Source organism: Camelus dromedarius, chromosome 6, assembly GCF_036321535.1.
Source record: "Camelus dromedarius isolate mCamDro1 chromosome 6, mCamDro1.pat, whole genome shotgun sequence".
NCBI classification, from domain to species: Eukaryota; Metazoa; Chordata; class Mammalia; order Artiodactyla; family Camelidae; genus Camelus; species Camelus dromedarius.
This window is the reverse complement of record NC_087441.1, coordinates 52290343-52315658: the sequence shown is the minus strand read 5'-3', so window position 1 is coordinate 52315658 and position 25316 is coordinate 52290343.

The window sequence follows — 25316 nt, the reverse complement described above, 5'->3', positions numbered from 1 at the left end:
ATGAACATCTTGGTGGCTTTAATAGAAAATCTTGTATCCTAGATTTTTCTCTGCCACTCCGTGACATCATTTTAGATAAATTCTTAAAAAGAACAATGAAAAGGGTGTTTAAGATTCTACCACTTTAACAGATCTGTCATTTTCCTTCTTGATTTATCCACACACAAAAAATTAACTCACACTTCTAGAGGTAATTACTAAATTTATATATTCATAGAAAAACCAGCATACAAGTAGATGATATCACAATTTGATATTTATGAAATGCCAGTTTTCCATAAATATAGAAAGTCAGCAATTATAATGGGGGGTGTTTATTAACATTTGGAAGAAAATAAATAACAAATGGGCTCACTATTCATTAAAATTCCTCAATAATATAACAACTGTCTCCATCTCAGAATAGTCCTGAGTGATGTCCATGTTTTGACTTCAGAGCAACTTACTCTCATACGCTTAAAATTATCCTTGCTAAAATATTCTCATTAGGCATTTTTTTTTTTAGTATTTTCTTAGACGTTTAGCAGTTTTAACTGTTTTGTATATGTGTGTGTGTTGATTCAAAGCACAATCTTACTTGCTATCAAGAATCCGATTTGTTACACAAGATTGTGGGTGAGATACTGAGATGGGATCAGTACGAACCTTTTCCATTAACTATGTATGTGTGTATATATATGTTAAGCCCCACTAGTCATCTTGCTCGTGTGTCAAGAAACACATCAGCACCCCAGGGAAGGAACCTCAGGGTGCCCGAGGAGGGGCACGCTTACTGGTTCACAATTTAAAGAAGGAGATAAGTAGTACACTCTTTATCAACCCAAACTACTAAATTTTCTAAAGAGAGCATTAAATTTTCCAAAAATCACCCTTTGATCCAGCCTTCAGAAGTTTTTCAGGTTTTGGTTTGTTTGTTATTGTGCTTGTCCCCTCTCAAAGTAAGAGATTTAGATAAGCCATCTCTTGCCAAGGTTCCCTTCAGCTGTGGCTAAGAGAGCTATTTTAAGATGTCAGTTTCTACCCAGTTAGGTGTTGGGTTGTAGCTTTTGAAGGAAAAAAGGAAACAATGCACAAATAAAACAAGTTTAGGTAGATTGTTTTCTTACAAAATGACAGCTGTCAGTTGTGGAAGAATTCACTGTTGTTGAAGAATTGAGAGTAAAAAGAAAGAATGTGGAAAGGCATACAATCAAGATCACGGGCTGTAATCAGCTCAGAGATCAGGCACTGAGCCCTTCTGAGCTCTACCAGTAATACCCACAGGCTCTTTCTTGGATTCCACGCGGGTCAGTGTATTACTCATTCTGGCGCTCATCCAATGCACTTGAGTCATAAACATGGGTTTTGGTGTCCTCTAATCTTAGAGTTGGAAGAAACTGTAAAGGACAGCCAGCCTAACCTTCTACCCAATCTCTTCTTTCTTGTCCCCAACAAATGATTATTCACCTTTTTTTCTGCTTAAATACATTAGCTATTACTATTCATATTCATTGCCAAATATTTAGATAACCTTTTTTATGTATGTAATATGCTCTTAAGAGGGGAAAAAATGTCCCTACAATCTCACCATCTAGATTAACCTTTGGTGCATAGCTATCTATTTATAGACACATATAAAACCATCCTATAAGGTTTGTTCTGTTACACATTTGTTTAATCTACTATGTATCATGAACCTCTTTCTCTGCCGATATGTACTTACATAGTCACTGTAAAGCCTGTAGAGTGTGTGGATTTACTATAACTTATTCAACCAAATCCTTTATTGTTAAGTAAATACATTATTCCATATTCCTGATATTTTAAACATTGGAATCACGATCATATATCTTTACAAACCTTTCCAGTTATTTCTTTGAAAAAATTTCTTGAAGCTCAGCTTGTTTTAGAACTTTTCTACTGGTGGGAAGTTCTGTACATCTTGGGACAAACTTTTTCATTATTGGAAAGGTCCAATTCAAATAAAAGCTGCTCCCTATTCTTAATTTTTTACTTTTGTGGGGAGAATTAATTAGGTTTTTATTTATTTATAATGGAGGTACTGGGGATTGAACCCAGGACCTTGTGCATACTAAGCACCCACTCTACCACTGAGCTGTACCCACCCTCCAGCTGCTCCCTATTCTTATAGAATAAGTCTAATTCCACTTTGGGGCTAGAGCTTTTACATACTTGATGACAACTAAAAATTACAATTACTCAAAAAAATATGCTTTCCACATTCCCACTTCCTGATGACCTTTCTCTGGGGATTCTCTGGTGGTTTCTTCTCTCTTCAGACATTTTAAAGGGTGAGGTAGAGTTACACAGATGCTGTACATTTTCATATGTTTCAAATGTTGCATGATTTCAACTGATGTGCAAAAACGATCCAAAAGGCCGTCTTTTATTTTTAGGCTTGGGTGGATGTGGCAGAGATTGTTGGATTTCCCCCACTATCTAATCTATTCTCTAGGGACAGAAGATTGTGACCAGACACAAAACTACATTTCCCAACTTCCTTTGCAGCTAGCTGGCCAGCAGGATGTAATTGGAAGTGTTCTGTGGAACTTCCAGCTTAATGGGAGTTGACTCATCTGGTATGAACATCCCTTTTGTTCTTCCCCTTTCTTATTTCCAATGCATGCTGGCTGGGGCCTCACCAGGACTGCGAGGTAATCTTGTGGTTGGAAGCCATGTCAGAGGATAGCAAAACTGAGTGCTAAGGGAAACCTAGTGTCTAATAACCACTAACCTTCCATTCCTGGGTTCTACTACCTAATTTCTCGACTTCTTTCAGGTGTGGGAGAAATAAATCTCTATTTTATGTAAGCACTGTTGTTTCTGGATTTTTTTAAAAAATAGTTTTACTCTTTTCACCCTACTAATTGCTTAATGCAATTCCTACCAGATACAGGGGTCATACCCACCAGTACTAATTGAGAATAATTATTAATTATTCCTGCCCTCCCAGGATCTTGCCTCCATATATGACAAACTCTTACTAGACAAAATAATGACCCTGTCAACAAAGAAAGCCATATAAAGTTCATATAATCAAAGTACATAATCAATTGTTTTGGAGACAAATTTCTTGATTTGTGTGATAATCCTTATAACCTTGTATTCAACTAACACCCTAGCCTGGTATATACTAAACACTCAGAGCTTATCACAATAGTCTACTTGGAAACTAATAAATTCTTTTTAATCCTCTCTGTAATTGTCCAAAGCAGGATGGTTTGGTTGAAACAAAGACAGAAGTTGAAGCGAATGTCAAAGAGATGAGTTGAGAGAAGAAATAAACTGATGTTCATGATCTCAGGGGTCTGTGTGAATGTATGACTATTTCTTAGAAGGCGATGAGTATAAAAACACATGGGGAAAAAAAGATTTGGTTGGAGAAGTTACAAAGGAGAAAACAAAAGAGATAGAATCCTGCCAATTATCTTGTAACTTTAAGTACTAGGCAGCTACAAAATCTTTGTTCCCTTCTGTCGCGGTTCTCCTTTTTTTTTTTTGCATTTTCCTTGGCTCACAGTGAGACATAAACTGCAGAAGAATATATGGAGCAACAATTGCAAGTGTCATTCAGCAGTCAGAAGACTCAAGAGAGAAGGGAAAGGAAGAGGAGTCCTAATTATCTGATGGTCATGGAGAACTTGTGGGGTTTGCTGTTTGCAGCCACTGTCATTAAAATATATCCATGTGTTTGATTTCCATTTTAAATTGCTTTCCTATTATGCAGAAATTGAATGATATTAACATAAATAGTCAATTTAAATGTAAGACAACAATGATGAATATAATTCAAACAGCAATGTTACAAAGCCATTTTAAATCAACTTTTTAAAAATAGGTTTAAATTTCATTCAGTGTGTACTTTTTAATAGAGTTACAAATTCTTTCAGAAAACAACCATGGAAGTTTTGAGTCTACCCGAATTACCACTAAAGATCTGCCAAGGAAGAAGTTATAAATGAATTTTAATGACATTAATGGTAGTCATTTCCAGCTGGGAAACATCAGAAAAGAGATGTTTACCTTTTTCTACAAAAGTCAAGAAGAAATGAAAGGTTCCTGGTCATCAAGGGAAGCGTGTTTGGGGTGAGATTCTGTCTTAGGTATAATGATTTCTCTTTCTATTTTGGTTATCTAGAAAAAGCAAAGGAAGAATGACAAAGGGGGAAATACTCAAGAGAATTCTTTCCTTGGGAAGCTCTTGAGTAAGTAGTAACGGAAATTATCCCAGCTAAAGTACCCAGCCAGCACACAAAATCAGCAATGGCCATAGGTACCTAACATAGCCAGCACGGACTTCATACACCTCAGGAAAGATTTCAGCTGTTAACTAGAAATGAAGGAACATTGAATGGTGACCATCATCCAGTGCATAATCATAGGAGTTGATTCCAAAATTTTATTGGTGAAAATTATTTACTTTTATTTACAATTAAAACGTGTTCTAGATTCACCTACTTCAAATAAAAAGTGGTGGAAAGATCTGCTTGTTTTGTGATCACTTAAAATGGTTAGGATGAAAAAGGAAGTGAAAGACCTTTGTTCCCATTGTAGAAACAACAACAACAACACAGCCTGGAAAAATTCAAAATTACACTTGTCAGTGGGGCTAGCAAAGAACAGAGGATGCAAAGAAGCCTTGATTCACTGAATTCCAGAGAGAAACAAGAACTGCATAGACAAGAAGAGAACTGTAGGAGCTTCCATCACGTCCTGCAAAGTTGAGAACTACAAATCTGAATATTTGCTAAGCTTCCCCCATTAGGATCTACGCACTAGTATTTGGCTATAATTATCATCAGACTAGAATTTTCCTAAGTAAATTCCTTGAATAAAAAAAAATTCTGAAGTAAAACAGGTACCAGATGCCTACTACATCTCCCTCCGAGAAGCCATTCAGGAAAAAGTGTCTGAACTTACTTGAATTGGTGTTTCTTAGATGTATTTAATCATGGAATCCTTTTTATTACTCACCCCCACCACCACCACAACAGAAGCTCATGGGATTATCCCACAGAACATCGTTATCTGTGGCCCTCACTTTGGGAAATGTGGCCTTAAGTGTCAACATGCTTGGCTCCTGAGCAGCTGGAGATTGCCATGCCTCAAGATGGCAAAAGGCAAGTGGGTTCAGAACTGAGAACCCCGGAGCACACAGAAATCAGCGCGTACCACTGCAAGTTGTAGCAAGGCGAGGGCAAGGAAGGGGAGACGGCGTGGCTGCAGAGGGCTTCTCTTAGAAGCTCAAATGTAAAAGATGGATCGAAGGGCATAGGACCAAGGATAAAACGTGAAGGATAATGTTATCACAGTGGAGACTGAAAAGGCTGAAACTTGCATAAATGGTTAAGGACAACGACTGTTCAGTGATTAATCTGGAGTAGTAGGAAAAACATGGCAGGGAGATGAGGGCTCTCATATTCACTCTGCCTCCAGCCCCCTGGGGGGCCTCCAAAGACCCCCCTCCCCAATCTAAGGAAGGCCTCACCACTAAACAGGAGACTTGGGGTCACTTATCTCTCCAAATTTCCTGTTCTTGATTTTCAGTGTTACTTCAAATCGTGCTCAAACCCATCATGCTTTTTTATTTTCCCCTTATTGGACTTTTGTGGGAACCTGCATCAAAGAGGCTGGATGCTTACCATGACGAGAAGCTCCCCTTTGTAGCTCTGACCACGGTCATTTGTCAAAACAACGATGTAGGTAGATTGATAGCACGGCTTCTAATTCTACATACCTCCAGGAAATCATTTATTTTGTAGCTGATTCTTTTTTCTCCCCCCCGAGAAAGGAAGATGGATTAAAGTTCTATTCCAGAACAGGATTCTTTCCAATAGGTCATAAAGTTGAAAATCCACAAAACTAGAAACTTTGGGGAAGATGTTAAAAAGCTTGCATTGCTATTCCTGAAATTAGAAAATTGGTAAAGGAGCTTCAATTCTTGATTTTGAGATTTCCTAACGCAGGCGATCGCCTAGCTGCTTATTTCATTAATTTTGTGGGGATGCTATTATAATATCCATAAAGAAACCATGAAATAAAATGTACAGAATGAGACCAGGCAGTTCTGCTGTTCGGTCACACGCTACACAAATTCAGCTTGCGTTTTGTCAAATACCCTCAACAGGCCCTGGCTCCACATCTTCACCCGAGCAAAAAGCCTGCGCGTAGCAGCGTATAAAGACAAGTTCTTGTTGTCAAACAATCTCCATAATGATGTGAAGCACTTAGAGTCCACAACATAATACAGTTTCACTGCCATGCTAACTAATGAACGAAATTATAAAAATAAACATGTGCTTAAGTATTTTGGTCAAAACAGAAACTCAGACTATCAGAAGTGCAAGAAAACTGTTAGCAATTAACTAAGGAGGGTTTGCAAAGTGGTAGCCAACACTCACAAACTAACCACAAACGCCATTATTTGGTTATGATTTATTTGAGATGGGCAGTCTTTTTTTAAAGGCAGTCAACTAGTAAATCGTACAGCAGGATTGCTGTAACAGCTTAGCACCTGTTGTCCTACACCCAGCCTGATTCAATACTTAACTATTTGAACAGACTCTTCAAACTTTTGAGTTTGACACTCTCATCCCTAGTCAAGATTTTCAGAGCTAGAAAGGACTTTGGAAATAATCTAATTTAACAGATTTACAGCTGTTGATGGACCAACAAAAGGGTAGGAATTTTTATATTGATAAATAAGACAATTTTTTTCCCTCCAAAATAACAACTACTATATCATCATGCTATCATAAAATAAAACTATTTTTACAATAAAAAATAGAACAGTTGTTTCCAAGAAAAGGCACTTAGCAATCTTCCAGTAACAAATATATAATGATGTAGCTGTAATAGTGTATTTTTTTCTTATTCACCACTCACTGACCAATGAAAACTTCCTTACAGACTGACACTGCCTCTCAAACTAATGTCTGGAAGCCACTGACCTGTTTCAACAGCTCATTTTTGAAATGAGGTTATGGGTTCCATGTTCCCAAAGTGGCATGGCTGGTAAAAGCCAAAGTCAGACCCATCACCCAGCTTTCCAGTGCCAAGACTAAGGGTGTTTAACTTTACCAGCTGCTGGAAGGCACTGTGTCATAAGGCTTTTCTGGAGTCAGATTGAGCCCAGTAAAATCCTGGCTTGTCTGTAGAACCTTGTGGCAAGTTAGTAAAAGTCCCAAAGCTCCTCTACCAGTGCCTTCCACATTGGACAGGTTCATTTATTTAAGTTCTTTGTCTCTGTCTTCCCATTCATCCAGCATGCACGTTGCTGCATGTGAGACACAATTTCCCGTCTAAATCTATGGGAGGTGTAACCCGGAGGATGGCTAATGACGCTTACGTTTCCCTTTGTCGCCCTCACAAAGCCAGGCCTGTTTGCTCTCTCCCCAAGATCAGCCCCAGAAAGGGGCTGTGGGTTTGCAGGGAAAGAAGACAAGGTGGTGGCCAAAAAATTAATTGAAAATCAAATTAAGTCTTTACTGTCATCTCCTGGAAATGACAAAAAAAAAAAAGCTCATAAACCACAGCAAATCTTTTTGAAATCCTCTTTCCCTCCCTGCTCCCCTGCCTTCCCACGCACAGCTCCTTGGTGCCAGAGCCAATCCTCATGCTCCTTCCTTGCTCCCAGCTCTCCAAAACCCACCCTCCCATTTAGCCAGAGCAGTCTTGCTAGCTCTTTTTCTTTTTTTCCACTCTCTCTTTTTGGCCTTTTTCTCTTTTCAATGAGTAATACCCTTCATCTGCAATATAAATCCCGTTAACCTGCTTTCCTCTTCAATTTCCTCCTCACTCCTTACTCTGACTTATGTGATCAGGCCAAGACTTGGGCTCCTTAGAAGCTGGTTTGGGGGCGGGGGATGGCGTGTAGGCAATCATGCTTTAATAGTTGGGTCCCTGCCACGTATTTATTTACCATATATTTATGCTACAAAAATACTTTGTATTCTCAGACATAGTTAAACTTCTTACATTGGCAAATACACAGGAAACATTATTATTTGCATTTTACAGAGTAAGGAATCAAGTAAAGAAGGGATATAATTGATTGCTTGTGGTCACACAAGTCATTTGAACAAGACACATATAGAGTAGTTGCTTTATTCTTGTCCCTGTCTTTGAAAACATTTTCAACAGTAAATATTTGTCAACCATAGTATTTACTGAGCACTTACTATATTCCAGGCACATTTTGAGATGCCAGGAAAATAGGAATAAACAAGGCAGACAAGATCCCTGCACTTATGAACACTGTTATTATGGCTGGGAGGGGGAGAAATGGGGAGTACACGGATGGATGAGTAAGTGCTCAGATAGTGATAAGTTATAAAGGAAACAGCACAGAGTGATACAATGGCCAGTAAGGGGGTGGGGGGTGGGCTGGCGGCTAATTGAGTCTGCGTGGACTGGGGAAGAGTTGAGGTCAGGTCATTCTAGGAGAGGAACAGCAAATATGAAGGGTCCTAAGACTGGGGAGTGGGGGGAAATGTGGAGGGGGAAGGGGGATTTGTGTGTTGGTAAAATGGAAAGGAAGTCAGTGCCAGTGGAGATTGAAGTAAGGTTGGCAGTGGACACATTAGAAAAGGTGGCCAGGGTCCAGGTCACATGGAGACTTATAGGTCGGGACTAGGAGCTGATATTTATTCTCAATGCAATGGGAAACAATTAGAAGACTTAAAGCAGAGGAGAAATATGATCTGATTATTTTTATAAAAGCCATCGGGCTACGTGGGAAAAGGATTTGAGGGAGGCTGCATGGAAGGATATTGCTCTGATTTAAGCAGGACGTGCAGTGGTTGGACAAGGGGAGTAGCAGGGGAGGTCAGGAAAAGTAGACTGCTTCAGGGTGTATTTTCAGGTAAAGCAAATAAAACTTACTGAGGAACTGGATTTGGAGGTGAAAAAAATGATGAGGCCTAATTTAGCAACTGGTGAATGGAGAGTTGAGCTATTTCTGAGACAGAGAAGAATGTAAAATATAGGGATGTGGGCAGAATCCAGTTCCTGTTTTACCTGTGCTAACCCTGAGATGCCTAGTAGCCAGGAAGGTAGCTATGTCAAATGACAACAGGAGTCTGTCGTGGGGAAGGTCAGTGTGCAGCTCTCTCTGCCCAGAATACCTTCCTCCCCTTTTCATCAATTTCCTACTCATCCTTCAGGTGTCAGTTCAGATGCATCTCTCTGGAAGTTAGTCAATAAGAAATTGTCTAGGATTCCAGCTAAGCAGGACTGGAAGGTACCATAAGTCTGAACAGGCATAGTATGAAGTCACATTGCTGGGGGTCAAGGCAGGTCAAGGAGGACCAGGGACAATTGCTGTGGGTCCAGAAAGGTGTGGTTCAGAATCTTCTCTCCTGTCTTCTTGCCACAGAATCAAGCCTGAAGAAGAAGAGGCCAACTCACAGAGGAGAGGAGAGCCCAGCTGGCAGACAAAGAGCAACTTTTACCTGAAGCATCTGGAAGCCAGTTCCACCCCTGGGCTTTATAGCAGCCAATAAATCTGCTCACACTTTGGGATTTTCTGCTACTTGCATCTGAAAGAGACCCTGATCGGTCAGATTGGAATAAGGCAGCATCTCCATCCGCATCTTATTATTGAGGAAGGAGTCTTATTACAAGCAAAAGTGATGCATGCTTAGGGTCTGGGTGATGGATAATAAGTGCAACTCCTGATCTGTAATGTCAGAGAAAGACCTGAAATATGCAATAGTCTTATCTCTTCCATTCTTGAATCAAGCTTTCCTTTTTTTTTTTTTTTTTTTTTTTTTTTTGGCTTAAGGTGGCAACATTTCCTATTAATTTATAAATAAATATCTGTGACATTTATGTTAACTAATACAGATGAGTACAGGTAGGATTCAGATTTACCCTACAAAGAAGTGAAAGTTTGAAAGAAAAATTAGTCAGCTATTTTTATTTTGGGGAAACAGGATAAGCCAATGAATCAAGAAGTCAACCCACAATTAGTGTTCCTGTTGTGTCTCCTACAAAATTCATAACAGCCTATATTTCAGGTTTCTTTCAGGTAAATATTTATAGTTTATTTCAGGAGGAGTGAACAAGGCAACATGAAAGATCACTCTTACTGCTTTCAGAACTCAAGGTAATTTTAAAAGAAGTGAATAGAAAGGGAAAGAGCCTCTTAGCCAATTAGCCACACTACACTTTAGAATTAAAATTACCCAGACATATGAGAGGTCCAAGTAGTCTCATTTATATCATCAGAGAGGTTCTGCAGCCATTTAAATGCATAAGAGTGTAAGAGTTTTAATGGTACAACAATAAAATGATTAAGATCACGTAGAAGTAGGTAGGACCTATATCCCTTCCAGTGATGGAGATGTTTAATGAGGCAGAAGAATAGCTTTCATTACCTGGTTTACTTTCCAATTCAAATAATTCCTGTATTATTGTGATGTAAAGAAGAGAGTTTTCTAACTATAAATTTTCTTTTGTCTTCTTCCATACAGTATCTGTTTAGTTGCTCTTACCAAAGGTTATATTTATCAGTTTAGATTTATTAGCTTAAATCAACACACACATTAAAAGAAACTCCAAACTCTTGCAGATAATTTTTTCAGAGTACTGAGGAGAATGACATGGAAAATGATGGTAACACAAGGAAAAGTAAGTCCCTTTTTCTAAAGCTTCATCAATATTGGGAGCAAGAATATTATTTTCCAAACAAAAAAAAAGTGTAAAATAGTTATGTGATTACCTTATTATTTTTATAGCCAATTTTTATTTCTTGTCATAATCAGCTTGCTTACCTTCTGAAATTTTTGGTGCAAATCAGAGAAGTGGTGACCAACATTTAGGTAACTTAAGCCTATGCTCGATGGCTCATTGATTATTGGACAGAAGACAATTCTAGGTTCCCTCTCTCTGGCAGGATGGTAAGAATGCAGATTACTGCCTGCTGCTCTAAGAAGGGACTGGGTTCCTAGAATTTAGTATTCACTTTGGCAGATATTAGAAGAGAATCTTAGGAATTTTTAGGAAAAGAATTGCTTTTCTTCTCTCCTTTGTGTTTTTTGTTGTTGTTGTTGTTGTTGTTTTAAAAACATTTGGGGAAAAGTGTACATGCCTCAGTCAAGTCATGTCGCATATTTCTCAACAGTCTTTTTCTCTACCATTCCCCTCTGGAGAAAAATCTTATTTTAATCAATGAATTTAAATTAAATCATTTTAATTAATTACAATTTAGATTAAATTAAATTTCTCCCCAATGAGAGGGATTAAATATTATGGAATAAGATTTTATTATATCTAAGATTCTTTTAACTCCCCTCGCAAGAGCCAACTTTCACCCCTTTGGGGAGATGAAGGCTGAGATCCCCATTCTAACCGAGCACAGTGAGGAAGGTGGGCTCACCATAAAGATCCTGGAGAACTTCCCACAGTACAGTGAGCACAGCCGGGCTTCAGAAAAACTGCTGAGCAATTCAGCCAACAGCTGGCTCCATCATCTCATAGCTGGGCTTTCTCTATGTAGCTTTCCCTTACTCTGAGCAAGCAGCCGCCTGAATGCCAGCCATTCACAGATGCTTTTGGAATCAGGAGTGTCCATAGCATCACCTGCGGCTCGGCTGCCGACAAGAGCACGATCAATGGGAGAGCCACTCGTGACCCGGCTCATCAAGGTACTCACCCGGGGGCTGTGTTCTAAAGCAGGTTTTCAAAAAAGAAAAAATAAATCTGATAATTTCCCAGGACCTCTTTTTCCTCTTCCTATTAATTTACCAGGTGGTAACAGCAGGTTCAGAAAAATGTAAGTTCAGGGTGGTTTTCTTCTTGGTTTGTGTTAGACTGTGATGCTTTCTGCTGTGGCCAATCCTATCCCTTCTCTTTCCTATAGTACAGAAATTTCTTAATTTCTGGCAGAAAATAATACCCTTTCTTGTTTACTAGCACTGTGACGTGTTTATATCTTTTCTGTCATTTTAATGGGTTTTAAGTTTAAAAAAAGGAAAAACATATGTCCTTAGTCCACCATCCTGCTCCCGTCCCCTAGGTCTCCAAGTCCCTCTCCTCAGTTTTCCTTGCTTAAACCATTGGCGTTAAAAAAAGAAAAAAACAAAAAAAAACAAAACAAAGTCCCCCAGCCCCATCAGTCAATGAGAAACCATCCTGCAATTTCTTTTCCCAAATACGGAAGTTGCAGAGTAAGACATCCCCTTACTTCTCCAGCAACGTTCTCACCTGTATGAACACAAGCCAGGAGCCCGCGGTGAGGCTCGTGAGTCCAAACTGCAGGGCCCCACCAGCAGTGAGATGTGCTCATCTGGGAGGGTGCCTTGTTCCATTACACCATGGCTTCCTCCATCCCAGTCATTGCAGAAAATAGGTTAATTAACAAGCCGACTTCAGCCTTACTAAATTTATTAGTGAATTATATGTTCAGGGATGTTGGTGAAAGGCCAACACTGGCATCTCTTTAACTAGTAATTATTGTGTTTTATTGTTGGGGACCTATAACGCATTAGCCAGCCGGGACTCGGCTTTATTAGAATGCACGTGGCTCCCCAGTTCCATGCATATTTATTATGTGAGAGAATGGGATTCTTCTTCTCTAGCCTTCACTAATTTAAAAGAAGATATCCTCAATGAAATGTATTCAAATATTTTGACATTTTGCTTCACCTCACTTACAGAGCAGAAATTGTTTCTGACAGTTATTATACAGTGCTGGAATCCTGCTGCTTCCGCTGCCGAGGAACAGGTTGAAAAGACACAGCGCTTGCATTTTGTTCAAAGAGTGATTCCGTGGCTTAGAAATAGCAGCACTGTCAGCTGTGATTCACTGAGAGTTTAGATAATATCCAGTCTGTAGTCACTGCGAACAGGGGCTTCTGGGCTTGGAGCAGAAGGAAATGAATGGGAGCTGGTGCCCTGAGGTTACCCAGGAGGACGAGGGCAAAATATGCAGCTGGCATCAGGCCATCTAAAATTTGGGAAGAAATCTTCCTCCCCCTTCTCCACGTGGTCAGCCCCCCATTATAACAGGCTTAAATTTCAAATGCATCTGTTTGCACAAGACACATAACAGTAAATGTTAAACTGAAACACTGCGGCATTCCAGAATCTTGAACTGTCTAAAGCGATTAGAGGCAACATTTGATAGGCGTTTCTTTGATCTCACTGCGCTGAAAGCCAAAAATCGCTCTCGGATCATCCGTAGGGGGCATGGGATGATATGCCACAGAACGACTAACAAACCTAACAAGCAACCTTATGTGATGTCTTTGGGATACCTCTGGTTTATTCAGTAGACTTCTGCTCTGAATGCAAAAGTATTCTTCTGAAATGATAGGATAAAATACTTAACTTGCAAAGGGCCTGATAGTAGCAGTGGCAGAGTTTGGCACCAACGGATCATCACAGAGCTCCTGAGACAACCAGAAGCAAGGAAAAAGCCATTCATCAGAGCTCCTGCCATGATTTATCAGTTTTTCTCCCATTTCACATCCAACCCAAGGCTATGTCTGGAATCAGAGCAGCAGTTTAGAGTCAAGACGGAACAAGGATGCTGTCAGAGGGGCCAGGAGGACTCAACCGACCATACAGCGTGTACGGAGCCATGGCTGACTCTGTTGGGCATAAGTCAAAGTGAAGAGCACACCCGTGTGGGGATTTAACCTGTTCTTGCAGGTTAACAAACACGTCACAGATGGAGGAGATGCTGACATTAAAAGGGAAAACTCACGGGGTTGTGGCTCTGTCTACAACAGACCAAAGGATCTAGAAATCACACTGGTGCAGACATGCACCCAAGGGACTGAGGGTGTTCTGGGTCTGACATCCAGGTGGGTTAAGGCTGAGGCGGCCCAGCTAAGAAGTCGGCTGAGAAGCCCCTGGAAGGGCCTCAGCAGAAGAAAAGGATCCTGCAGCAGATCAGGGGATTTATTTGCTGGCGACGTCCCCAGGGACCTGTGAGTAAATCTGGAGAGCACTGAGGGGTGACGAGTCCCATTATTCATCGGAATGAGACACGGCCAATTCAGCCTCATTAGGGGTCTCTGCTAGGCGGGGAGAGGTCGTACCCCAGCAGCAACTTGGGAATAGATGAGAAAAGGCTTTGCCATTTTGGAAAAATGAAAAGAAATACATCTAGATTTTTTTTTTAGGTAAAGCCAACCCTAAAGGAATTGCAGAAAAATGTCTCCATTAAACCAAGTAAGTTGTTCCGGGGGTCTCTCTTCGGTGAATTAAAGCTGCTTAAGCAGTAAGAGAGGAAGCAGGATCTTAAAGCATGGATCACACTGAATTGCAAATTATCTGTTCCTGGTCTTATTCATTTTTATATCTCTTGTTAGTACCTTACAAAATGCTGGACACACAGTAAGTGCTAAATAAATATTGGTAAATGAACGTCAGACTCTATCATGTCCAACGTAATCACAATGGGGAAGCAGGTGAGAAGCCATATATTATGATAGTTTTGAAGTCAGCATTAACTGTGGCTACCCAGATAACTTCTTAAGAGGCATGATTTGTGGGTTCTAAAAATATTCCATTGTTCCAGACTATCTCTAAGTTTCTGGATTTCTGAATCTCAGCAATTCATAGGTTCTCCACTGGTCATGATAATGTAGTTAAGTGCTCGACATGTGTTGTCTCATTTTGAGGTAATTTTGCTATCCCCAACATATTAAAATATTGATTAACATATAAAATATTGATTAAAATACATTAAAATATTGATTAATATATATTAAATATTGATTCATATATTAATTGATATACATATATATGATTTATGTGGGTGGCAGATGCATATTTAATGGTCTACCATATGCTAGGTATTTTATCTTTTTTTTTCCTTAACAAATAAATTTTTATTAGCACACATGAGAATTTCAGAATGTTTTTTGATAAATGCCTACCTTTGGAAATACATCAGAACTCTTGGACGTTAAATCATTCAACCGAAGTGAGGAAAAAAAGATTTTTTAATAGAGATAATATTAGCTAAGGAGGAGACGACCAAAAAACTACTGCAGAGAAGACAGAAGAAACCAGGACAAGAGGACAGGACACACTGCTGACTTCCACGGGGGCAGAAAAATTCAGCAGGAAAGAGAGAGAGATGCTGAGAAAGTCTTGGTGGAAAGCCAGTCTTAGAGAACAACTTCTCTTAAAACTAGGCTTACAACAACTCCAGAAAAATGAACCATTTCAATCTTTATCAAGAGTCTGCTATGTGTGGTAAGCCCATCCAGGCTTGACTCATTTAATTGCACATTTGTACACCCATGAAAACACTCAGAGGCAAATCACAGCATTCTGTTTTTGCCCCTTCTTTTCTGGAGGAGAACCTATGGCTGGATTCGGACACTTTTAAATCCATGACAAGGCACAAGTGGAGCAGGTCTCTAGGACAAAGCCGTCTGCCCAGTTTCTAGGCCGGTTTCTACCAGGTATTTCTAATAACAATGAACTAATACTTGCTGACCACTCACTAAATGCCAGGCACCATGTTTTAAAAATCCTAGACCTTGATCACGGAAGGTTTTATGGGTGACTGTTACCCTCCCTGTTTTACACTAAGGAAATGAAGGGAGGGGGTAAGTAACTTGCCCAAAGCCACACAGCAAGTAGCAGAACAGGCTGTGAAGCCAGGCAGTCCAACTCCAAAGCCAGTCAACTAATTAATAAATCCAAAAGCACTGGTGACACAGCTCTGTTTTCTGACTTCTTTGTGTTTCTCTTTGTAAATGAAGACCTGAGAGAAGCGTTTGTGCCTCTTGCCCACTTTATTCAAGCGAGGACAATTTTATGACAGAAAACAGCCTTCACGCAAGGTTAATAAATGTGTAAAATGTGCCAGTATCCTTGTGCCTTTCAAAGCACTTTCAAGTTGAGGATCATCTCAAGCTAACATCGACCTGACCTCCTTTGTCATGGTCATTAACCTTCTTTAACTTTTGAAACAAATTCCCAAATACTAGCACTGGTTGCCTAATCACCACACAAAGGGAGTTATACCTTGTTAGTCTGATAATGGTTCGCTAAAACACAGGGTAATTTGAAGCAATCGCTAGTTCCTATCCAATTAAATGAACTATTGTTCTTTACTGAAGCATTAGATGGTCTAAATCTTATTCATTCAGAGCTTTCCAAAGATTTTTGCTCCTTTCTAAATTAACGTGAGGTTTCACCATATGCATTATCATTAAAATGTAAAAAGTGCTTTGGGAGCCAATTATATAGCTTGCTTTATAATTTTACCTTTATTTGCACACTTGGACACTAAATCATTCAACTTTCACAAATCTTCCCTACCTAAAATCATCCCATTCAAAGTTGAATATCATTAATAACATTATCAATATTTACTCGAAGTTCATTTCAGATAGTTAATATGCATCAAATCACATTTTATTTGACCTTTTATTTAGATCATCAATCGAAATAACTTTCAAGATATTTTTGAAACACACATTTAGTTATTTTGGCATTTCGGTGTTAGCGAACTTGGTTTTCTCTAAGCATTGAATTCAGCACAAGGTAGGTCAAATTCCAACTTTGATATTAGTAAAGCCATAGCAGCTTTCTTTTGGTTTAACTTTGCATGATATATCCTTCCCATTCTTTTTCAATTTTCTTGTTTATTATTTTTTCCAGCTTTATTGAGATAAAGTTGACATGCGGCATTGCTTAAGTTTAAGGTGTACAAGGTGATTTGATACATACATATTTTGTGAAATGATTACCACAGTAAGATTGGGTAACACATCCATCACCTCATATAATTACAATTTTTGTGTGTAGTGAGAATATTTAAGATCTACTCTCTCTCTTTTTTTTATGATAACAGCTTTATTGAGATATAATTCACATACCGTACAATTCACCCAGTGGGTTTTAGTATACTCACGGCGGGGTGCAACCATCACCACAATCAGTTCTAGAATATTTCGTCACATCTAAAAGAAACCTGGTACCTGTTAGCAGTCATTTCACATAAGTGGAAACATAAAACATGTGGTCCTTTGTGTCTGGTTTCTTTCATTGCATTATGTTTTCAGGTTCTATCTGTGTTGTAATATGAATTGGTACTTCTTTTAATTGCCAAATAATAGTCTATTGCATGGTCATACCACATTTTATTTAGCCATTCATTTAGTTGGTGAACATTTGGGTTGTCCCCACTTTTTGGCTAAGATGAATAATGCTGCTGTGAACATTTGTGTACTGGTTTTTGTGTGGACATGTTTTCTTTTCTGTTGGATATACACCTAGGAGTGGAATTGCTGGGTCATATGGTAATTCTACATTTAACTTTTTGAGAAACTGCTAACACTGTTTTCCAAAGTAGCTGAACCATTCTGCATAATTTTCCCGCATCCTCGCCAACATTTGTTATTGTCTGACTTTTTGAAGATCTACTCTCTTTGTAACTTTCAAGTACATAATATAGTATTGGTAACTATAGTCATGATGCTGTATGTAAAATCCCCAGAACTTATTCATCTTATAACTGAAAGTTTGTACCTTTGACCAACATCTTCCCAGCCCCTGGAAACCACCATTCTACTCTCTGTCTCTGATTTTGGATCTTCTTAGACTCCACATATAAGTGATGTCATTACAGTATTTTTCTTTCTCTGTTCAATTAACTTACATAGCATAATGCCCTCAAGATTCATCCATGTTGTCACAAATGGCAAGATTCCCTTCTTTTGTGGCTGAATAATATTCTATAAAATATATTTCACATTTTATTTATTCATATCTGTCAGTGGACACTTAGGGTGTTTTCATGTCTTGGCTATTGTGAATAATGCTGCAATGAACATGGGGTGCAGATATCTCTTAAACATAGTGATTTTACTTCCTTCAGATATATACCCAGAAGCGGGGTTGCTGGATCATATGGTAGTTCTATTTTTAATTCTTTGAAGAGCCTCCATACTGTTTTCCATAGTGGCTGCACCAGTTTACATTCCCACCAATAATGCACAAGGGTTCTCTTTCCCTAAATCCTAAGAACATGGCTCCTGTTCTGTCCTGGAAGAGACAGAATGTTTAACAATGAGGTACCAATGACCATGTATCTAAACTGAAAATTATGAGCTGGATTTCGTGAGACCCACTAAATCATAAATTTGGATGGGCCCAGCACCAGTCTATCATAAAATGGAAATGGAACATCCAAGATTAGAGTAAATGCAATAAACCTTCTGCACATCTATGACTGTGTTGGTGTCATCTTCTAGGAAGACCTAAATTAACACAAGCACCTATTGAGTTCTTAACTTCTTTTGTTGTTTAGTTGTAAATTTTCATTTGATTATTTTTAACTATCTTCCAGGTCTCTTGTGAAATTCTCTCTTCTTTCCTGAACTCACTAACCACAACTATTTTTATAAGTCCCTACTTGGTAATCTTAATATCTGGATCAACTATAGGTGTCTTTCTAATGTTTTTTGGTTTTGGACATTTGGTCTAGTTTCTTGGCATGCCTGGTAACTTTTTCTTGTATCCTGGACAATATGTTTTTAAAATTATAGAGGTTCTAGGTAATAACTTTTTTTTTTCCAGGAAAGCTTTAATTTTCTTGACAACCAGAGTATGGACAGACCACCTAGATCCAGTAAAATTGAAGTTGCAAGCTTTGGTGGGGCTAATATGTTTCTGATTTAGTCTTGCTCTGATCACAGACTTACTCTTAGAGTGTAGTCCTGTTAGGGTCTTAGTTGAAATCTTGGGTTCACTACCAGTGTTCCTCTATTTTGGTGGCTTTCAACCTCACCCTCTGTTTTCCCAGGGAACTGATGATATGTCTGTTCAGCTTTTTATCTTTGCTGCTTTTTGTCAGGTGTCTTGGCATCTCTCCTTTTATCTTCATAGCTTCCAGTTCAGCAAATGCTTCAAGATAAACTGCATAGAAAATTTCTGGACCACATCTCTGTAGTTGCTTTCTGTCCTAGACCTTCAAGTCTTGGCTACCTTGGCAACTCTAAACTCCAACTTTTAACTCTCAGTCCAGTGAAACTGCAGAAAGCTTCAGGCCACCACTTTCTGTCCAGTTTCTTTTCTCCATTTCTTGGATCAGCAAATGCCTGAAGGTGAAAACAGACGCATTGGGTGAGGCTCATCTGAGTATGCTTTCTTTCTCTCTGGGACCTTGGCCCCGCAAACCCGGGCTTTCTGGATGGCTCTTTGATGCATTCAAACACTGTTTCTTTTAACTAATCCAGTTCTTCAGGCTTCAAATAGGCCACACTTCCTCCTAACCCCCGGCCTTTGCACATGCTCTTCTCCCCTTTTACAACATAGTCTCACCTTGCCCCCCTGTTTAGTAACAACACTTCTTTCAGATACTGGCTCAACCATTGTTTCTACAGAGAGGCCCGTCTCTTACATCCTTGGCTACATCAAATCTTCTCTTGTAGGCTTTCAGGCTGTCAGACCTACCTCTACATTCTAGCTATCATCACTGATATAATTTTATTTTTATTAGTGTAACCATTGGATTCAGTTCCCTCTTTTCTAATAATGTAGGTATTTATCATATCTGATCGACATTTTACCTCCAGTGACTAACAAGTGCCTGACACATAAGGGATGCTCAATAATCATCTATTGAATGAATATGGTGCTATAATCACCATTTGAAGTAGCTTATCCACCATATTGGAATGTGAATATATGAATTAAGATCGTCAGTGAGTGAATGAAGTCAATAGCTAATCGAAGAAGAGTGTCCCTCTCACTAACGATTACACTTTGCACGCTTGTGTGTGTGTGTGTGTGTGTGTGTGTAAATGGAACTGAGTTATATATATGGCAAAAAATGTGAACTCCTCAGCAGTAGGGAAAAGACTTCTTGGACAAGTACGTGAATATTCATTGAATCCAAAAAACTACAAAGATCTCCAGGATATAATATCAAATTCTGATAAGAGCATTTATGCAGTAATTCATTGAGCAACTCTACCAAAATGAAATGCTGACAACAAGAAGAAAGATCAAAGAATGCTTTCAAGGACGGAGCAGGAATCGGGCATTGCAGAAGGGAAGTATGACATGTTTGGCAGAAAGGGTTAGTGAAATGGAGAAACGGCACAAAGAGCAGACTGCTGGGGAGAGCAGGAAGTTCAAAGTGTCATGTTGCCTGTCCTCAACACTGATCAAAAAATACCCCAACATTCCCACCTCCCTGGCTTTATAAAATGAAATAGAGGTAAAGGATGAGAGATTAATTCCAAATAGCCTAATCTTTCTGCTGAAATATCCCAGGAGGCCCAAAGCATTCTTCATGTGCCAAGGACTTCCACTACTTTGCTGAAAAACTAGGTCAGAAGTTTAAACATTGGACAGTGTATTAGGTGGTACATGGAACTGATTCAGGCTTACCATGGTTATCTGAAGCCAAAGTAGACATTTGATCAAATCACCCAAATAGCCAGTCAAGTCACCCAAATTATCAGTTTCAGGGAACTAGTCAATTTAGTCACATGTGGACTGAAAAGCTCCACAGAGAGCTCCCCAAGTCCAAAATCTGTCTGTCTTGCCTGGAAATAGAGTCCAAAGCACAACATGTCCTTCTCCGTGGTGTCATTTGCTGTCATTGTCTGGCCCAGAGGACAAAAGCAAATCAGGCAGGCAGCTTCAGACAGATTCTTGTTTGCTGTGTCTACGACTGTGCAGCATGAAATCTGCAGTTAAAAAACGAAAATAAACCCCCTCAACAGCCCACCTGCCAGATGTTCTCCAGTGTGACAGTGTCCAGTGGTCGCTTAGACCTGTGTTGGTGCTAATGCATTTTTACAAGCCTGGTGAAGAAACTGCACTTCTACACACAATCATTCACGTTCCCATATGAAGGTGACTGCCTTTGTTGATGACATTTTCCCAGATGCGGAACGCAGAATCAGTGCAATGAGCCAGGACTGCGCAAGCAGAGCAAAGTGCAGAGGGAGAGCTTGGGGATGGTGAAAGGGATTATTCTGGGTGGCAAGAGCCAGGTGTAGGGCGCACTGAGTATTGCAGAAGAGCTCTGACAGACACAATACCAAAAGCAGAGCAGAACACACAGGGAGCATGAAGGGAGAATGCAGAGCCTACACTGGGCCAGAGAAATATTAATAGTGGGGAGAGCAAAGTTTCCCTAAATACTAAAGACAAAGAAATCACAAGTTGTGGAGTTAGGACATTGCCACTGCTGAGCCATGAGGCACTGACAAGCCTTCTTTCTTTCCAGGTGCCAGGAACCCCACTGTACCTACAGTGGGTAATGCTTTGACCTGAAACCAAAGGATTAAGTCTATACCCACGATGGCAAGAACTTACTCTGAGAAATATTATAGCGGCTACAGGACTCAGAGGTCAATGGACAGGAAGGACCTCAAGATTTGCCTATTTAAGACAAAACAAGTCAGACAACCTGGTCATAGGCCAAGTCATGTCAACTTGAATGTAATAGGAGGCCCCAAATAGGTCTGAGTTACAGGATAGAGACCTTCAGATTTCAACAGCCATACTGCTTTAGTGCCCTCCTTCCATATGCAGGGGCCATAAAATCAAGCATTCTTGACACCTCAGCACATAATGAGACTCTGTACATCAGCTCAACAGGAAAAACAGGAGCTCCTTCCCTCAGTCCAAGGAATGTGGTTGCAGGTTTGAAGCTGCTTTGAAAGGAAACACAGGTGATGCATGGAAGTGAGCTCTTCTCAAACAATTCTAGCTACACTACCTGACTATGCCCAGGGGCATACGTGGTCCTGGGGCTACGTGGAAAAGCAAAGTTGGTCTCATTGGTATTTCTCAAAACATCAATTGCCATACTAGTCCCCTCACCAGCTTGGTCTGGGGATTTTGTTAATTTAATCTCCCGTATCTTCACATGAGAAATGAAGCAGACAATACTAAACAACGTGTTTACCATCTCTCATCAGAAATCCCTCATTCCTCAGATATGCCCCGCTCTGAACTGACCAGTGCAGCAGAAGGCTGCATGCAGATGGTGTCTGGCTGAAATGATCCCCATTCTTTGTGACTGAAAAGGGAGTAAATTCATGTAACAAATATTCAGCCTTTGTGCAAGGGACTACAATGGGGTTGTGTGGGAGGACCGGGTGCACGGGACAGGACAGTTTTAGGGACAGAAGACTTTGGTACCCAGAATTTGGTCTCAAAAGCAGACAGCACCTGTTTGGGGTTCCAGGTGTTGGCAGTGGGATAAAGGGACCCAGCAACTCGGGATGAGAGGCTTGAGGGCCTGGAGGCACAGATCTCGCTCCTTCCCCTCCTCCCAATCTTGTTTTCATTGTAACAACCACACCGATACCTCTTACATTAAACTACAACTGAGAACGGGAGATTGGCAGAATTTTCACTTTTCATCTGGATGATTCAACATCATGTAGAAACAGCTCCTGTGGACCACCTAAGGAGGGAGAGGTGGGAAACAACCTATCTTGAAAGACTGATTTAAAAAAAAGTTTAGAAGCCACTAGGTGTTTGGTACTTATTTTCAAGGCTATAAATCCCACAGCAGGTGCGCCTAAGCAATCAGGGTAAGCAAGAACTCTGAAAAATTCTGCGGTGATACTTAGGGCCACAGAAACCCTGGGAAGCTATAAATAGTCATTAGGAGTGAGATGTTGCTGAACACAGAGGGAGGAATCCACCAACGGAGCAGAAATTTAAATCAGGGACTACTATGATGAAAATTTGTTTTCATATTAAATATGAAGGAAGAAAAGAGAGAAAAATCAAGAGCTAGAGTTCATTCTAATGCTTAGTCAGAATCTGAGCCATTTCAGAAAATGTCCAAAAAGGGGAAAAGGAAGGAGGGAGGAAGGGGCGAGGGGGGCAGTGGAAAGAATGAGGGAAGGAAGGTAGGAAGGAAGGAAGGAAGGAAGAAAGGAAGGAAGGAAGCTCCCCTCCCCTCATTTCATTCAAATATCTATCTGAGTCTGGCAGGGTCGGTCCAGATGTTCCAGCTGTGGCCACAGTCAACGAGCTCACTGAGATTTTCACAGGCACTTCAACCACCTTTCAGTTGCCAAGGTGGGTTTCTTTTTTTGCAAGAGAACAAAACTTATTGATAAACACTATTTACTTCTCTCATACTCTGAGGGCATCGGGATGATTAATGCATGTTTGGTAAGTCATTCTTGAAGTGTGTGAAAGCCCTCGCTGCAAAGGTGGCAGGCATATGTAAAGCAGTCATATGTAATCATTTTCAAAATTCACTTCTCGCCTGTCTCCACTTCCAAAAAAAAAAAAAAAACACATACATTCTCATCATTAAGGTGCTTTGGTTTATTGAATTACAGCTCACAAATTTCAAGGAACAATAGAAATGTATTTCCTTATATTATATTTAACAACACAGTTTTCAGGTTGTTTCTGTCGTATAGTTGTGCTTTTGATCATCTTTTTCATGAATGATATTTCTATTATTGGAGTAGGTCACCTTGAAAAGGAAGTTTGTACTCCATACAAAGAACTCTATGGAAGTCAGATTTTTTGAGGTTCTCTCTCTTCTGTGAGTGTGTGTGTGTCTTTCTAGCAAATTTCACATATGGATTTATAGAGCAATTATTGTTGCAAATATCTAGCAATACGGAATCAGAGTGGTGAAAGAATTGGTAATGATACTGTTATACCACTTAATATGTTCTTGGCTGACCCACACAGACCCTATTTCAGAAAATGCTCCTATAGACCCAGAATATAATTGATTTATTTCCTCGGTCAGGGAAGGGTGGTCATTTATTAGCAATTGAAAAATGAGGTTCAGCATCAAATAATGTTTTATTAAGCCCTCCAAGTGTGATCAGACTAAAAGAAAGAAGGCTGGGAGTTCTGAAAATAAATAGAGGGGATAAGGAATAACAGTGACTAGCATCAGCTTTGAAGGTGAATGGCCTGGGTTCAAACCCTGGCTCCACCACTTACCAGCTTTCTGCCCAAAGCTGTAAAACTCTGGACACTGACTTCTCTGCTTGAGTGACTTATTTTGTAAAATGGTAATATTGAGAGTCCTTGCCTCCAAGATTATCATAAGGATTAATAAAAGTATCCTTGTAAAGTTCTCAGCACATAGTACATACTGTGCAAATGCTTACTCGTAGGAATAGTTATATGTATATTGAGGTGTAATGCTGGGTCTCTTTTCCACCACTGCCTGTCCCATATATTAACGTAGAAGGCCACTAGGTCCTCTTTGTCCTCTCAAAGCCTCTCTCATCTTTGCCCTCCTCTCCATCCTGTTGCCAGGTCTGACAGCAGATTCCCTTCACCTTGGTACCTGGACTATTGCAATAGTATCCTGACCCCAGTCTTGATACCCTTAGAATCCACCCCACCCCACAACTAACTCCAGTTCTGCTTTCTTATAGTCATGTCTCCCTATGCTTAAAACAATGTTGTTTCCCAACCACCCACAGGATGAAGTTGAAATGTTTTAGCCTCATCTTCAAAGTCCTTCCCATCCTGGCCACAGCCTATCCTAACAATATTTCCCACTGTCCATCAGCACTGATTCTTTGCCAAGGCAAGCTAATTAGCCAGAGCAATGGCATGCTGCCATGTTCCTAAATCTGAAGCCAGTACATGGATTCTTAAAAGCTTTTCTAAAGTGTTTTTGTTTTTGTTTTTGTTTTTTACCATCAGAATGAAGGGAAAATCAAGGACTGTATAGATTCTTCCCTGTGCCAATGCCTCTCCTCTTCTCATTGTAATACCCTGAAAAAGAGCAAAAGTGTGTATCACCACTCGAAGAGCTTTGAGAACACCAGGACTGGTTAGATCCACCCACATCTGAGATGCCATCCAGCCTATTCAGAATCAAGATTCTCAGTGGGAAGGTCAGGATGGGTCAAGGTCAAGACAGGGCCAAGAGTTAAGGGCTGTAGGACAAAGTCAGGGGAGGCCACCAGCCCCTAGGCTGCAGGAGCAGCACTAGTGAGGGAAGGGACAAGAGGAATGAAGATCATCCCCTATTCTGGTTACTATTGCTGCATAACAAATTACTCCAAAACTTTGTGGTGAAAAGTAATCGTTCTGTGTTGTTAATGATATCACAAGCCAGGAACTTAGGAAGGGCTCAGGACTTCCTAGGGCTAAAAGATATGGAAGTCATAGACACAAAATTTGTGATTGAAATCATGGTGGAGTATGAGATCTTTCAGGGAGAATGTGCAGAGAAAAGGAGATGGTCAAGAACAGAACCCTGGGAACACCAGCCTTCACAGCGTCAGCCAAGAAGTTCTGTCTTATTCACTTCCAACTTGAACAACTCCTTAGATATTAGTGACTCCTTTGAAAAGAAATCCCATGGCTACTGA